The sequence below is a fragment of the Sarcophilus harrisii genome, chromosome 1 (genome assembly GCF_902635505.1).
Source record: "Sarcophilus harrisii chromosome 1, mSarHar1.11, whole genome shotgun sequence".
NCBI classification, from domain to species: domain Eukaryota; kingdom Metazoa; phylum Chordata; class Mammalia; order Dasyuromorphia; family Dasyuridae; genus Sarcophilus; species Sarcophilus harrisii.
The window spans coordinates 407,613,069-407,630,656 of NC_045426.1; positions in this window are offsets into that span (position 1 = coordinate 407,613,069).

Sequence of the window (17,588 nt, forward strand, 5' to 3'; positions counted from 1 at the left end):
TGATGTCATTAATGTAATTCATTTGACATCCACACTATTTAAATTGTTGTGGATATTAAGTAATGAAAAACTCTATAAACATTTATTTAGCACCTACTATAATATAGGCACTGTGTTAAGCACTGAGGATACAAAAAGAGATAAAAGTCCTTTTCCTCAAAGAATTTATAATCTAAAGGGTAAAACACAATATATGAAAATATATAGAGGAAAGGCACTAGAACTAAAGGGGTTCAGAAAATACTTTCTGGAACATTTTAGCTGGGATTTAAAGCCAATGATGTCAGCAGGTGAATTTGAGAAGGGAGAGTGTTATTGTCATGGAGGACAGCAGAGCAAATGCTCAGGGTTGAGTGTTGCAGTATCTTTTTGGGGGAGCATCTTAGAGACCGGTATCACTTTATCAAAGAGTACTTGGGGAATAAGGGTTATATTATGAAGAGGTTAGGCTGGCTTTGAATGCCAAAGAAAACATTTTGTGTTTATTCTGAAGGCAAAACAGAGCCCTGGAATTTATTGAGTAGGGGAGTGACATGGTCTCTCTCTTGGTCTCTTTGTGTCTCTCTGTGTGTCTCTCATCTCTATCTGTCTCTGTCTTTCTATGTGTCTCTTTGTGTGTCTCTATATGTCTGTCTCCATTTCTCCCCCCCCCCCGTCTCTCTCTGTGTGTCTCTGTGTCTGTCTGTCTCTGTCTGTCTGTCTGTCTATCTCTGTGTCTCTGTCTCTGTTTCTCTCTCTTTCTCTCTCTCTCTCTTAGAGGTGTGTGTGTGTGTCTCTTTCATCATAAGTTCCCTGGTGGCAGGGACAAACTTTTGCTTTTTATCTCACTTTGGATGCAGATCTATTCAGACAAATGTGTCAAATTTTCTATCAACATTCTTTGATATAAATCCATATTTTTGCACTTTCCAAATTAGCAAAACTTAGAAACTGAATTTAAATTATATTTTCCAAAACTTTAGAGAAAAAGGAATATGATTTCTTAGTGATCATTGATGTCTTTTATAACTGACTTCCCCCTTAAAACATGCAAATGTTTTCCACTGAACAGTAGACCCAGCTTAATCATTACTCTCCAACATGTGGCTTCTTACAAAACTGGCAGTATTTATAAGAATAAAGATCTCAACTGGAAAAAGGCCAGAGCAGTCCAATTGCAGAGTGATTGGTGCTTTTTGCCTCCTGCTTATCATTATTTAATTCCCAGCATCCATCCATCCATCCCTTATGACTGACAAAAACTCCAAATATCAATTAGACTGTTGGAATAGTCTCCAGAGTTTTGGGAATAGTCAACCTGATCTCTAGCATAACTATTGGCTATTTAGAGAAGCCTTTGTGAAATTACAACACTTTTCAGGTCAAACGGTATTGTAGCCTTAATTTCTACTCCATGGAAAACTTTATTGCTTCTTTCTTTCAAAGAGGAAGAAGGAATGAGACAGACTGAGAGACAGAGAAAGAGATAGAGACAGAGACAGAGAGACAGAAACACACACACAGACACACACAGACAGAAGTATGTTTATGGGAAAAAATGAAGTATGAATGGGGAGGTAGGAGAGATGCCTAAAATCTTTTGTTTGTTAATTTGTTAACACTGATTTGAAATATTGGGGCAGCTAATTGGTGTAGTTGATAAAGCACCAGCCCTGAAGCTAGGAGGACCTGAGTTCAATTTTGACCTCAAACACTTAAAACATCCTGGCTATGTAACCCTGGGTAAGTCACTTAACCCTAATTGCATCAGCAAAACAAAAAATAAGAAAAAAAAGAGAAATATTGAGAGAAAAATGTGAAAGTATGGACAAATCAGGGTCACTAGCTATATTTGTTTGGAAGCAACAAATATAATAGTGAAACCATCATATATTCATCTTTTGAAGGGAAAGTATAATTATAGTTAAAATGAAGTTTGGATAGGCTTCACACTGTCCCACTGTAGTAATAACAGTAATTGTCATTTATATTGACCTTTAAGGCTTACTAGACACCATAAAAGCCTTATTTTATTTGATCTGCACAATAACTTAGTGAAATTGAAAGTAAACTTAGACTCAGAGACTTAGCCACTGTCACAAGCCAAAAAAATGCTTGGAGAAATTATAACTCAAGACTTTTCTAATTCTAGACAAAAAACCCTTTCTACTAAAGCAGACTGCCTTTCATCAAAAAAAAAAAAAAAGTGAGGAATAACTAAACAAATTGGGTTAAGAATACAGAAGCAGGGGAGAATATTTTAATACTTCATGTAATGAAAAATATGAAGAAATAAGAAAAAAACATATCATATCCTGAGGAGCCTAAAGATAAATCATATTCAGATGAAGCCCCAAAGGGTAAAATGAGTTAGTTTCATAAGGTAAATGAGAATTTTGCAAGGTATAGTGTTGTGTGACCCTGGGAAGTCACTTAACTGGGATTGCCACAGCAAGAAAGATAGATTTAGTGAAATGGAAAAATCATATAACTCCTTACAAAAGAGATTTCAAAAAGAAAACAATTCATTTAAAAACAGAATTTGTGAAATGGAAAAATATCCAATGGAAAAAAACGCACCTCATTTAAAAGTTTAATTGGATAAATGCAAAAGGAGATAGAAAAACTAACTGAAGAAAATAATTCACTAAAAATTAGAACAAATGGAAGTGAATGACTCAATGGGACTTCAAGAATCATTCAAACAAAACCAGAAGGAGGAGGAGGAGGAGGAGGAGAAAATGTAAAATACCTAATTGGAAAAACAATTGACTTTGAAAATAGATCTAGGAAAGATAATCTAAGAATGATACTTCCTAAAAATCATGATAAAAAAACCCTAAACATCATGTTTAAGGAAACCATTAAGGAACACTGCCCCAATGTCTGAAACTCAAATAGTAAAATAGTCATTGAAAGAATTTACCAATCGCCTTCTGGAAGAGACCCCAAAATAAAAACTCCAAGGAACACTGTAGCTAAATTTTGGGATTATAAAATCAAGGAGAAACTATTTCAAATAGACAGAAGGAAACAATTCAAGTATTGACGAGCCACAATCAGGATGACCTAGGACCTAGCAGCTTTCACTTTAAAGGATCAAAAGGCCTGAAATTGGATATTTTGAAAGACAAAGGAACATGGATTGCAGTCAAGAATCAACTATGGAGCAAAATTGGGCATTATTTTTCAGGGGAAAAAATGGACATTTAATGAAACATGTAAATTTCATTTATTTTTGATGAAAAGACCAGAGCCAAACAGAAAATTTGATTTTTAAATACAGAACTCAAGAGAAGCATAAAAAGGTAAAAAGGAAAGGAAAAAAATAACTTTTTTAAAAAAGTTAAAAAGCTTATATCCCTATATGGGAAGATGATATATGTAATTCTTGAGATTTATATCTCTGTTGTGGGTATACTTAGAGGGTGCAGATATAATTTTATTTTATTGAGATGACATGAAAAACTATAGTAGGAAAAGGGATTCTATTGGAAGAAGAGAAAAATGTGGTAAATTACATCTCATGAAAAGACAAAAAATGAAGGAAAGAAGGGAGGGAGATGAGCATTGTGTGAATCTTACTCTCATCAGATTTAGCTTAAAAAAAGAATACCAGACATACTTAGCTTCACAGAGAAACTTGTCTCATACTATAGAGAAGTAGGATGGGAAGGGGGAAAGGAAAAGGGGAGACTATGAGAGGAAGACCAGAAGTAGAAGGGGAAAATTATAAAAAAGGGGAAAAGGCTGTTAAAGGGGGCTGTTTGAGGGAGGTAGTAGTCAGAAGCAAAATACAGGGGAGGATGGAAAGGGGGAAAGGAAAGATATAAATAAGTATAACTTGGGGAAAAAAAGATGATAGGAAATACAGAGTTAGTAATTTCAACTGTGAATGTGAATGGGATGAATTCTCCCATAACATGGAAGCAGATAGCAGACTGGATTAGAAGCTAGAATCCTACAACATGTTGTTTACAAGAAACACATTTAAAACACAACGATACATACAGAGTAAATGTAAAAGCCGGGGGCAGAATCTATTATGCTTCAGCAGAAGTGAAAAAAAGCAGAAATAACAATTCTGATCACAGATCAAGAAAAAGCAAAAATAGATCTAATAAAAGAGATAAGTAAGAAAATTACTCTTGCTAAAGGGTACCATAGATAATGAACTAATATCAATACTAAACATATTTGCACCAAGTGGTATAGCATCCACATTCTTAGAGAGAAATTAATATAGCTGCAACAAGAATTAGACAGCAAAACTACTAGTGTTCCCTCAGAATTAGATAAATTGAACCCCAAAATAAATAAGAAATAAGTTAAGGAGGTAAATAGAATGCTAGAAAAGTTAAGTATAATAGTTCTTTGGAGAAAATTGAATGGAGACCGAAAGGAATACATGTTTTCTCAGCAGTACATGGAACCAAAACAAAAACTGACCATGTAAAACAACAAACTATAGCCACAATTAATAAGTCAAAGCACCTTAGGAGAAGTTTTACATAACTAGATGCTTACTTGCATGAAATAGAGAAAGAGAACTTCAATGAATTGGACATGCAACTAAAAAAGCTAGAAAAAGAACAAATTAACAACTCCCAATCAATTATCAAATTTGAAATTCTAGAAATAAAGGGGAAATTAATAAAATCCAAAGTAAGAAAACGATTGAATTAATAAACAAAACTAAAATTTGGTTTTATGAGTAAAACCAACAAAATAGATAAACCCTTAGTTAATTTGATTAGAAAAATGAATAAAGTAAATCAAACTCTTAGTATCAAAAATGAAAAACAAGAACTTTCCACCCATGAAGAAATTAGAGCAATAGTTAGAAGTTATTTGGCCCAATTATATGTCAATAAATCTGATAATCTAAGTGAAACGAAAGAACACTTACAAAAATATAGATTGCCCCAAAATAACAGAAAAGGAAATAAATTACTTAAATAGTCCAATTTTAGAAAAAAAAAACCTGAAGAATTTATTAATCAACACCCTAAGAAAAAATCTCCAGGGCCAGATGAATTTATATGTAAATTTTACCAAACATTTAAAAATGATTAATTCCAATATTGTGCAAACTATTTGGGAAAATAGGGAAAGATGGATCACTGCTAAATTATTTTTATGACACAGATATAGTGCTGATACTTAAACCAGATAGGGTCAAAACAGAGAAAAAAAAATATAGACCAATTTCCCTGATGAATATTGATCCAAAAATCTTAAATAAATATTAACAAAGCGATTACAATAATTCATCTGTGGGATAATACACCATGATCAAGTAAAATTTATACCAGTCATGCAGGACAGGTTCAATATTAGAGAAAACTATTAGCATAATTGTCTTTATCAATAACCAAACTAACAAAAATCATATGATTTTCTCAATAGATACAAAAAAAGGCATTTGACAAAATCTAACACCCATTCCTATTAAAAACACTAGAAAATATAGGAATAAATGCACTTTTCCTTAAAATGATCTATAGCATCTATTTAAAACTGACAGCAAGCATTATGTGTAATGAAGATAAACTAGAACCTTTCCCAATAAAACCAGGGGTGAAACACGATTGCCTATTATCACCATTAGTATTCAAAATTGTCGTGTAATGTTAGTTTTGGCAATAAGAGAAGAAAAAGAGATTAAAAGAATTAGAGTAGGTAATGAGGAAATCAAATTATCACTCTCTGCAGATGATATGATGGTACACTTAAAGAATCCTAGAGAATCAACTAAAAACTAGCAGAAACAATCCATACCTTTAGCAAAGTTGCAGGATATAAAATAAATTCACATAAATCATCAGTATTAACAAAGTCCAGCATCAAGAGATACAAAAGGAAATTCCATTGAAATTAACTGTAGATAATGTAAAATATTTGGGAGTCTGCCTGACAAGGCAAAATCAGGAACCATATGAACAAAGCACTTTCCTCACAAATAAAGTAAGATGTATTAAACTGGAAAAATATCAAATGCTTATGGGGAGGCCAAACTAATATAATAAAAATGAAAATACTACCTAAATTAATCTACTTATTTAGTGCCATACTAAACTCCCAAGAAATTTTACAGAGCTAGAAAAAATAATAACAAAGTTCATCTGGAAGAACAAAAGATCAAGAAATTCAAGGGAATTAGTGGAAAAAATGCAAATAAAGGTGGCCTAGCTGTATCAGACCTAAAATTATATTATAAAGCACTGGTCATCAAAACCATTTGGCACTGTGAAGAAATAGAATACTTGTTATATAAGTTAGGTTCACAGGACAAAATAGTCAATGACTATAGTAATCTAGTGTTTGCCAAAGATCCCAACTTTTGAGACTGGAACTCACTATTTGATAAGAAATGCTGGGAAAGTTGGAAAGTAGTGTGGCAGAAACTAGGCACTGACCCACAGCTAATAACTAAAATCAAAGTAAAGTAGAAATGGGTTCATGATTTAGACATAAAAAGTGATATTATAAGCAAATTAGAAGAACAAAGGATAGTTTACCCCTCAGATCTGTGGAGAAGGAAGAAATTTTTGTCCATAAAAGAACTAGAATTTATTGAGAGTGGATAATTTTGATTATATTCAGTTAAAAAAATTTGTACTAAATGCTGACCAATGCTGACAAGATTAGAAGGGAAGCAATAAACTGGGAAAACACTTTTACATCCAAAGGATATGATAAAGGCCTCATTTCTAAAATATATAGAGAATTGATTCAAATTTATAATAGTAAAGCCATTCCCCAATTGATAAATGGTCAAAGGATATGAATAGACAATTTTCAGATGAAGAAATTGAAACCATTTCTAGACATTTGAAAAGGTGCTCTAAATCACTATTGATGCAAATTATGAAAACTCTGAGGTACCACTGCACACCTCTCAGATTGGTTAAAATGACAGTAAAAGATGATGACGAATTTTGGAGGGTGTGAGAAAATTAATACAAAATAGTGGAATTGTGAACTGATTCTTCTGTGGAACAAGTTGGAACTATGCCCAAAAAGCCATCAAACTGTGCATACCCTTTGATTCAGCAGTGTCTCTATTGCTTATATCCCAAAGAGATCATAAAGGAGGGAAAGGGACCCACATGTGCAAAAAATGTTTCTGGCAGACCTTTTTGTAGTGGCAAGAAACTGGAAACTGAGTGAATGCCCATATTTGGAGAATTGGAGAATTGCTGAACAAGTTATGATATATGAATGTTATGGAATATTATTCTATAAGAAACAATCAGCAGGATGATTTCAGAAAGGCTTGGAGAGACTTACATGAACTGATCCTGAGTGAAATGAGCAGAAACAGGAGAACATTATACACAGCAACAGCAAGATTATAGGATGATCAATTCTGATGGATGTGGCTCTCTTCAATAATGAGATGATTCAGGTCAGTTCCAATGGTCTTGTGATGAAGAGAGCTATCTGCACCAGAGAGAGGACTGTGGGAACTGAGTGTGGTTCACAACATAGTGTTTTCATTCTTTTTGCTGTTGTTTGCTTGCATTTTGTTTTATTTCTCATTATTTTCCTTTTTGATAAAATTTTTCTTGTGCAGCAGGGTAATTGTGAAATATGTGTAGAAGAATTGAACATGTTCAACAAATATTTGATTACTTGCTATCTAGGGGAGAGGGTGGAGGAAAGGAAAGAAAAAACTTGAAACACAATGCTTTGCAAGGGTGAATGTTGAAAATTATCCATGTATATGTTTTGAAAATAAAAAAGATTTAATAAAAAAAACTATGAGTGACTGTCATTTTTATAATTGTAAATATTCAAATTAAATATAACAGACCTGTGAAAAAAGTTGATATTTGTAGTTAGAGAAAAAAAAAGATAAATAGGAGTATATATAGAATCATTTAACATATATTTGTTTGCATGTCTGTATTTATGTATGTGTGTATGCATATGTATATATAGATATAGATATAGATATAGATAACCATCTCTAGAGGGGGAAGAAAAAGAGGAGGAAAATATCAATTTGTAAAAGCACAAGTCAGTGTCATGCAGGATCAATCACAAAAGTTAGAAAATACATTCCCAAAATGTTAAGTGCCCAAATGGTAAGTATTAGGTCTGGAGTTAGGAAAATCAAAATTCAGATCCATATATGTAATCTAAAGCAAATAATTTATTTATTTATTTTGGTTCAAACATGATTTTATTATTTGAAAATACATCATGTTTCACTGACTATTAAAATTAATATAGAGCTTATTGCCCCCATTTTTTTTCTTTTTTTTCTTTTATTAAACCTTGTTATTTACGAAACATAGGCATGGATAATTTTTCAACATTGACATTTGCAAAACCTTCTGTTCCAAATTATCCCCTCCTTCCCCTAACCCCCTGCCCTAGATGGCAGTTAGTCCAATATATGTTAAATATGTTAAAATATATCCAATTCAATATATCCAATCCAATGTATATATACATATACATATTTATACAGTTATCTTGCTGCACAAGAAAAATCAGATCAAGAAGGAAAAAACAGAAAGAAAACAAAATGCAAGCAAACAACAACAAAGAATGAAAATGCTTTGTTGTAATCCACACTCAGTTCCCATGGTTCTCTCTCTGGATGTAGATGGCTCTCTTCATCGCTGAACAATTGGAACCGGCTTGAATCATCTCATTGTTGAAGAGAGCCACGTCCATCATAAATTGATCATTGTGTAGTCTTTTTGTTGCCATGTATAATGATCTCCTGGTTCAGCTCATTTCACTTAGCATCAGTTCATTTAAGTCTCTTCAAGCCTCTCTGAAATCATCCTGCTGGTTGTTTCTTACAGAAAAATAATGTTCTATAATATTCATATACCATAATTTATTCAGCCATTCTCCAATTGATGGGCATCCATTCAGTTTCCAGTTTCTTGTAAGGTAAATCATTTAACCACTGACTATCTCAGTTTTCTCAGCTGTTAAATGAGAAAAGTAAAAGCACTTACTTTTCAGGGATGTTGTATCAAAGAGGAATTGAAAAGACTTTAGCCCAGTGTCAGGTAAATAGTAGATATCTAATAAATAGGTATTTCTTCCTTCCCTAACCATCCCAATTCCCACTCCCAAAGGTAGGGTTATTAAGAGATTACAGACAAAATGAAGAAGTAAAAAAAGTCACCAGAAGTGGTAAATACAAAATAGATTTAGGAGATCATATAGTTAGCAAAGGGGTTTTAACAACAGCAACAATAATTATTATTAATAATATATTATATATTATAATATAATTAATATATAATTTATTATTATTATTACATATACACATGTAAATTTTTATGTGTATTTTTAGATGAGGACACTGTGTTATAAATTTTACTTAACTGATTTGCTTGGTTACAAAAGACCTTTCAGGAAGTGATAGTATTATGTAAATGTTTATAATGTAAAAATAGAACATATCAATAATTTTATAAAGGTCCAATAGTCATATTATTTATAACAGATCATTATGATGTTACCTTAAAATATTCATCTCCCAGGGCAAGGCACTTGAAATAAATCTAAACTGAAATAAAGAATAGCTGTGGATTTTGTAGCATAGCTTGCTGGAAAAAATATAGCTGAGGCTAGATTAAAAAAAAAAAAAGACAACAGCAAGGGAAAAAAAAAAACTATGAACAAGCAAAACTGTTGGCATGCTGCTATTTAGTACGTCTGTATCAGAGAAGCTCATGTACCATCTGCAAGGTTCAAAAGCAGTGATATGCCCTCCAGGCAAAAACAGTCAATATTCAAACAGGTTAGCGGATAAAACATTGGTTTATTTAGCTTCCAGGAATACACAGAGAGGAGTAGTGAGCTATTTCTTAATGAAACAGAAAATTCTATACATGAGAACCAAGGGAACAGCCCTCTTCACTCCATCTTTTTCTTGTTTGATATTTCTCATCATGTTATCAGTAGTTTTCAATAGTTTTAAAAGCAAAGCATAATTCATTTTTTACAATATAGATTCATTTAACACAAAATAAAGTTACATAGCATTATTTTCCCATAAGAAATGATTCACACAAATTAAAAAAATGGAAAATAACTTCATGATTTCTAAACATTTTTTCACACTAGAAAGTATACAGTTTGAACAAAAATGTACTTTCCTAAAAATTTCATAGTCATTTGCACAGAGTAATCTTCAATATACTCTTCAGTGCCTTCAGGAACAAACCTTCCATTGATATCAATCATGGCACGTCTTGTTCTACCTTTGATCTTTAAGCAAATATTTTATTTTGGCCAGCTCAAATGAAACGCTATGCTCCATTTCTGCTTGATTTCCTCTGTATCTCTGTTGTAACATTTTATACTATTGATGGAGCTCAGTGGAATATGCTCTGGAAAAAAAAAATAAAGTAGTTGAACTATATCCCATCATCCTTTTTTTGTAGATCAAAGTTCTGAAGAAATGCTTTTAATTGTATAAGCCCCAGAGACTCCTCCTAGTGACCAGTGATCTGAAGTAATAAAGAATATTTGTAATAGGTAGAATTTCTTTGAGGCAAATTATTTTTCTTTTTAGTATCCCAAAGTCAATAAGAAAAGTGTTCAGAAAATTATTATTCAAATATTTTGTTATAACCATTCTCAGCTCCACCCCCAAAAGTCATCAGAAATGATTATCTCTGACTAATGTAATTGTGTGGGGAAGTCTAGCTTTTCAAACATTATTCAAGCAGACAATGAAATAACTTTAGTCATAGTCACTTTTTAAATGACAGTAAGGTTAAAATGAAAAGCAATTACAACTGAAAAATTAAATATTATAAGAAACTAGGTAAATTCAACTCAATCAATCAATAAATGTTTGTTAAGCTTCTCTTATCTTTAAACAGAGATCTTCAGAGAGACTTGGCAGTTGGAAGATTTGGTAATGATTGCTCAACAGTGTGGCTTCCTGAACAGTGAAACAATCTTGAAAAAACAAACTCAAAAGAGGTTATATAATAATTGTATAGCCAATCACATTATTTCTATATTTTGTTCATATGCTTTGGGAATATAATTTGATTTGCTTTTTATTGGAATCACATGATGTGACATTCTAAAATGAAACCCTATTTTTCTCCTACTGGAACTTGGGGAATAGACAGAATATATGCTACATTTGATGATTTTATGAATAATAGTGTTTTTGAAATATCTTCTACCTTTTACTTCTGCATGGAAATTTTGAGTTTTCATGTAGACATGAGGCATCCATCTATCAATTTAATTCCAGAGATATTAAATGAAGGCCTTTTAATATTTTTGCTCCTATGTTAGTATGTGTAACATTTCTGTTTCAAGTTTTCTTGTACAACAAATTATCCACCAAAATTTGTTATTTTTAGATAGCGAAACTGTTATTTGTATGCCTTCATCAATATTACATGAATTTGTACTATCTTAATCACGACCAAACAGCTAAAATGAATACAGAATGAATAATATAATATTTAAGAGCCCCAATTTTTAAACTTTATCGTAATTTATTTATGAACCATCTGGATTCATAAACTGGATAGTTTGGCCAAAAACATTTCATAGACTTAGAAAAACACTATTCACAACAAAATTATTTAGCCTGAACAGTGAAATCTAAATGTAGGCTAAATTATTTAGTTGTCATTCTTTTGCGTGTGCTCGCGCGCGCGCATGTGTGTGTGTGTGTGTGTGTGTGTGAATGAAAAAGCATTTTAAACTGCTCCCTCCACCATCAAGTTTCAAAACCTTAGTATGACAGTCAAAAGAAATGAGATCCTTAGAGAACGGAACTAGGCAAACATTTTCAATATGCCTATGATAGTGTATAAGTAGAGGAAAAAGAAAGAACATTCCATTTCCTGCATTGGCAATTTGGATTCTGTGTGGTATCTTTCCTCCTAGATACCAACATGATAGCTATTTTAGGAATAAAAAAGGTATCAAACTTGAGACCCTCCTGAATTCCTTTCCATTTCTATTTGAGTTTGATACCACTGATTTAGAAGATGCATGAAAATTTTGTGGTGTCACCATAAAGTGGCAACAACAATAATAACAAAATATTTTAGTTCTCCCCCTACCCCTTTAATTGTGTGTCTGGTTGTTAAAATAACAAATATATAGTTTACACTTCTCTTTAATCCCTAGAACAGATTATAATTAATTAAACTGCTGGGTAATATATTTCAGAGTTGAAGTTCAAGATTATATTGTCATTAGTATGTCTTCAAAGCTTCTTTTTATCCTATTCATGCTCAGGAAATGGACTTCAGTTAATGACTTTTTTTTTTCAGTTTCCTTCCATGAAATGCAGCTGATATCTCCTGGTGCTCTTCTCTTGTCAACTTCTTCAACAAGATACATAAAATTATTATATTATACTTCACTTGGAAGCTTTAACATGAGAAAAAATATGACAGTAATAACAGCAGCCCTCTAACAGGAAAGTATGTAGTAGTGATATGCAATATTGGACAATGTCTCAATACCATTGTTGCTAGATTCGAATGATGGACAAAGTGTATGGCAGTATTATGGAAACAAGAGAGATAGAACTTGACATTAACTATGTTGGAAATATTTTAATAGAAATGTACCATGGGTAGGCAACATTTTTCTAGACTCACAGAACCTAATTCAGATCCCACCTCTGACTCTCATGTCTATGTGAATTTGGGCAAATCATTTAACCTCCCTGGCTCTCAGATTCCTCATTGTGGAGTAAGGGAATTGGGTTAGTTGGCCTCTGAGAATCTTCTAACCTGGGATCTATGATGCTTTTACATAGGGGTGTGAATGGCCCCTTCATTTCTGCCAACAAATATATTGGCATATTGTTATTGACATTTGGGGAAATTTGGGAGTTTTGAATATCAGTAAAATCAGTGTTATATGCATCTTTTTGTTTCTTAATATAGTTCTCTCTACCATTTCTTAGAAGGAGATTAACACATTTGGAACATAAGATTTTGCAAGAGTGAATGTTGAAAACTATCTTTTCATGTATTTTTAAAAATAAAAGGCTATTATCATTAAAAAAGAGATTAACCCTAAGAATGTAAGATAAACTTGTAATATGTATATATGAAAATCAAGAATCTAGTTAACTATTACATAGGTACATGGGAAGCAATAGGATCTTAAAGTATAACAATCCCCAGAAGTCCTTACAAAAGAAAAAGGGGTATATGGTACCCTTTGCTCTATAGAGCTCCCAAAGACTAAAATGTTTGTATGTCTACAGCACAAAGATATTAATATATTTCAAATCTGAAACACTCTATAATGCATTTTCTTTATGTAGAAAGACAACATGAATAAAGACAAGGTCTAAGAGTCAAGAAGAATTCAAATGCTGCCACTACTGTATTCAAAATGACTTATTCTATTATATTCAAATATTACCACTGCCACATAATGGATATATGCTATTAGGGAGGTCACTTAACCTCTCAGTACTCTGTATAATTCTCTAAGAATTTAAGCTGCAGAGAAAGTTCTGGCCAGCATCAAAAACAAATATTCCCATCCATAATTCCCTATTTATTCATAAAATCATATATTTTGTATCTATCCATATTATTAACATCAACAAGTAATAAAAAATAAGTATAGAAATATCAAGAAAGAAATTTATAGTATAATAATGATGAAACAATTGTGAAGTGAACTTTTAAGTTCCATAAGATAAGTTCTATGTGAACTAAAGTTTTAAGTGCTCAACACATCTTCAACTATAATTTTTTTTTCTTTTGTGAGACAATTGGGGTTAAGTGACTTGCTCAGGGTCCCACACCCAGGAAGTGTTAAGTGTCTGAAGCCAGATTTAAACTCAGACCTCCTGACTCTAGGGCCAGTACTCTGTCCACTGGATCATCTAGCAGCCCCATCTTCAACTATAATTATATAAACTTAAAGTATTTAGTTATCTTGGAGGTCTGAAATCCTTTATATCAAAGACATAGATTCATCTCAGGATTAGTCATAAGGCCAGAGAAATCCATATGTATTTTTTTTGTATGGGAGAAACTTGAAATATTTACAAGGTGGTTGGTGGTGAGAATCTGGTAAGATCTGGTAAGAATTTTTACACACAGCAGATAACAAGCCTAGTAAATTAACACACAGCAGATAACAAGCTTATTAAATTAAATTAAAAGAGAAGTGAATGAGATCTTTTGGCAAAATTTTGGCAAAAATACACAAGAATGTATTCCATTAAGTTAAATATTTCAAATGCAAGTATTTAATATGGACTCAAAATATCAATCAATATAAAAATGATCACTGAGAACATCACCTGTGCAATTATTTTCTAGTGCATGTAGCATAGAATTTTTGGGTTTTTACCCAAGACATTTAAGTGCACAATTTTTAATTCAAATTTTTATTTTAAATGAAACAATGCTAAGGTAGCTTGTATATACATTACAAAATTAAATGTTAATAAACATTACACTACCTTTGCAAAGCAAGCCAGGCAAATTTCTTTTATGCCAAGCCAAAAGGCAGTGTTTAACAAGAAAGCATCTATGCCTTTCATTTGCTATTTTGTAATATACTTTATATTAGACAACAGGGAACTTCAGCCTAGACCATGGGTGAAATCCAAGTTGGTTTTGGCATTTTTAAAAAGCTAAAGTAGCTTCTAGTTAAAAGAAAATGTTCATCAAATATTTTGAATTTTATCTTTTTTTAAAACAACAGATGGTAGGAAAGTTAATTATAAACTAGACACTAGATCTGATGTTTAAGGTGAAGTGGTACATCCAACACTGTATAATATTGAAATTAAATTCAACTTATATCATTCTCAATTTCCTTACATAAGGAATTCTTAAAAGCCTATAGATGCTTTTACAGAATATTTTAAATGCATAATAGATATATATATTACATAATTATATAATATGTTTTATATAATACATACAGAGAGAGAGAGAGAGAGAGAGAGAGAGAGAGAGAGAGAGAGAGAGAGTGTGTGTGTGTTTAGGACCCCATGCTTGAATCAAAGGACAGTATGTATGTAGTATATAGTTTACACTTCTCTTTAATCCCTAGAACAGATTATAATTACTTGGTTTCCTTGAAATGATTCATTAGATTGAATAGCTTTGGGAAGAAAATTGGGATAAGAGACCTAGTTCTAGTGTAAGACATGAAAAAAAAAGTTCTAACCTTCAATTTGCTATTTCTTAGGAATATGATTTAAGGCCATTCACTTAATTTTCCTGAGTCTCAATAACCTTATATTTATAAAACTTTCTGCTCTGAAAATGAAATGAGGTAATGAATATGAGAGACCTGGGATTATACTACATAAAAACAACAGGAAAAGGGGTAGAAGGAATTAATGTGATGATATCAAAGTGGTTAAAATGACTTCCTTTATTAAAAAAAAAAACAAAAACTGGGCAATGGTAGCATTAAATACTAATAACTGCATGACTATCCCCAAATTCCTCCAATTCCCATTGATAAGAGACTACTATATTTTCATTTTTCTTTTTCCAGTTCTTCAATGAATTTGTCTGCAAAAAGGGTAAATGAGACTCCAGGGTGCATAGCTCAGAAGGTATAACATTCATGGCACTCATATGTTGTACTTATACCTTAATTCTGGGAAATGGACTTAATTAAAGTCAATCAATTTAATTCACAAGTACATGCTTTATATAATGTATGCTAAAACCTGAGGATAAAAATAATAGTGAAATAATCTCTGCCTTGGGGTCTTACCTTTTACCTTTGATGAAACTTTTTTATTTTATCAGCCTAGATTCCCTTTTAATCCTCACTGTTGGGACCTCATAAGATTCCTTTCTTGTCATTTTCAGACTTTGGGTCATCCTGTCATCCTCTTCTATGTACTTTTACTATGTATGATTAGAAAGCCACAGTATTTATTAGCTATGATTTAACCCTGAGGTGTGTCTGGGAAGACTTCATTTGAGTTGGAGTATCCAAAGTACATCTGGGGAATGTAATTATAATATCCTGGTAATTTATTATCTTTGTATTCCAGTCTCCCCCCCATCAGAATGTCCTGTACATAATATAAAATTTGTACATGTTACTATTGTTTCGATTGCTCCAAACTCAAAGAAAATACATAGTACCTAACATATAGGAAGCACTTAATCATTATTTGTTGACGACTCCCACAAAAGGAGAAAAACAAAAGAGCTTTCATGGGGGGAAAATTTAGAATCCAAGGACCTGTACAGGACCTTGATAAGAAACGGGGACAAGACAACACAGAATGGAACAAGCCAGAGTGCTTATTCTTTAATATTCCTGGTGATGGATTGTTACTGCACTCTGAAGACTAACTTAAGAAAGTTCAGAAAAACTCAGCAGAATACTGATACATATATGCATAAATATACATACATATGTATATACATACAACAAAAACAGATGCACAACATATCTGATTCTAGAGCTACATAAAATGAACAAAAATACAAATGGTTCTTTACTATTGTTATTACCATTTGTGATGGTGTAAATGATAGGGGCAAAAATTGGCATAAAAATAGCTAAGAATCATACATCTACAAAATAGATTAGCCATTGGTATTTTTATCACACATGTTTGGTTCCAAAATAAACAAGCTCATTCTGCTGAAGTCACTGATCATACTCATATTGATAATCTTACCATGAATGATATCAGAAGATATACATATATTAAATGGGAATAATGTCTGAACAATGTCAAGTCAATCAAGTCAAGAAGGCTTTATTAAGTACCCAAGTACTTTATTAAGTACCTAACAAGAGAGTTGGACTCTTCTTTATCTGTTGATTGGGCACTACCTTCTGTACTTGGAGAATTGAGAGGATTTTGGACGTCAAATTATAATCCTGCTCTTAACAGCATCCCAAGAGTAGTTCATAGTATGATTGCATTGGGAACCAAGGATATAAAAAAGGCCACCCAAACAAATAAACAAATAAACAAAAATCCTGTCCTTTTCTTTTAAAGAATTCATGGTCTAATGGGGGAGGGAGGGAAATGCTTATCTAAAGGAAAGAATAAAGGAATGTTTTAAAGGTAAAGTGTATTTCACTGTCTGAAAAAAAAAAGATAAATCATCATCTTTACTGGATATTTTACAGTGTTAAAGATAGACATAACTATATGGAGAAGCATAAAGGTAATCACATATACATACACAAAGAAATGTGAAATGAAGAATTCTGTGAAGTTTAAAAGGAGCTTCAAACAAAGAAAAAACTTAAAATCAGAAAAAAAGAAGTAAATCTGATGCGTAAATAAGAGTTACCTAAAGAGAACAAATATAGATATGTAGATGAAAGAGAATGTGTGTGATATAGTTATATAGATATAACTAATCTTCGAATTCAGACACAGTCAATTCCAAATCTAAGTAATTGTACTATCATCTAAATCGCAGCTCTGTATCAATTGTATATGACTAAAATAAGAAATTATATCACACCCTTTGAAAAAATAGTTACTTGGTGCCAGAAATAGTGAAGTTCTGGAGATTCAAATACAAGCAAGAAAAGACACTGTCCTTAAGAAATTTACATTCTATTCAGAAAAGGCACCCACATGAACAGGGTTTAGAAATGGGATA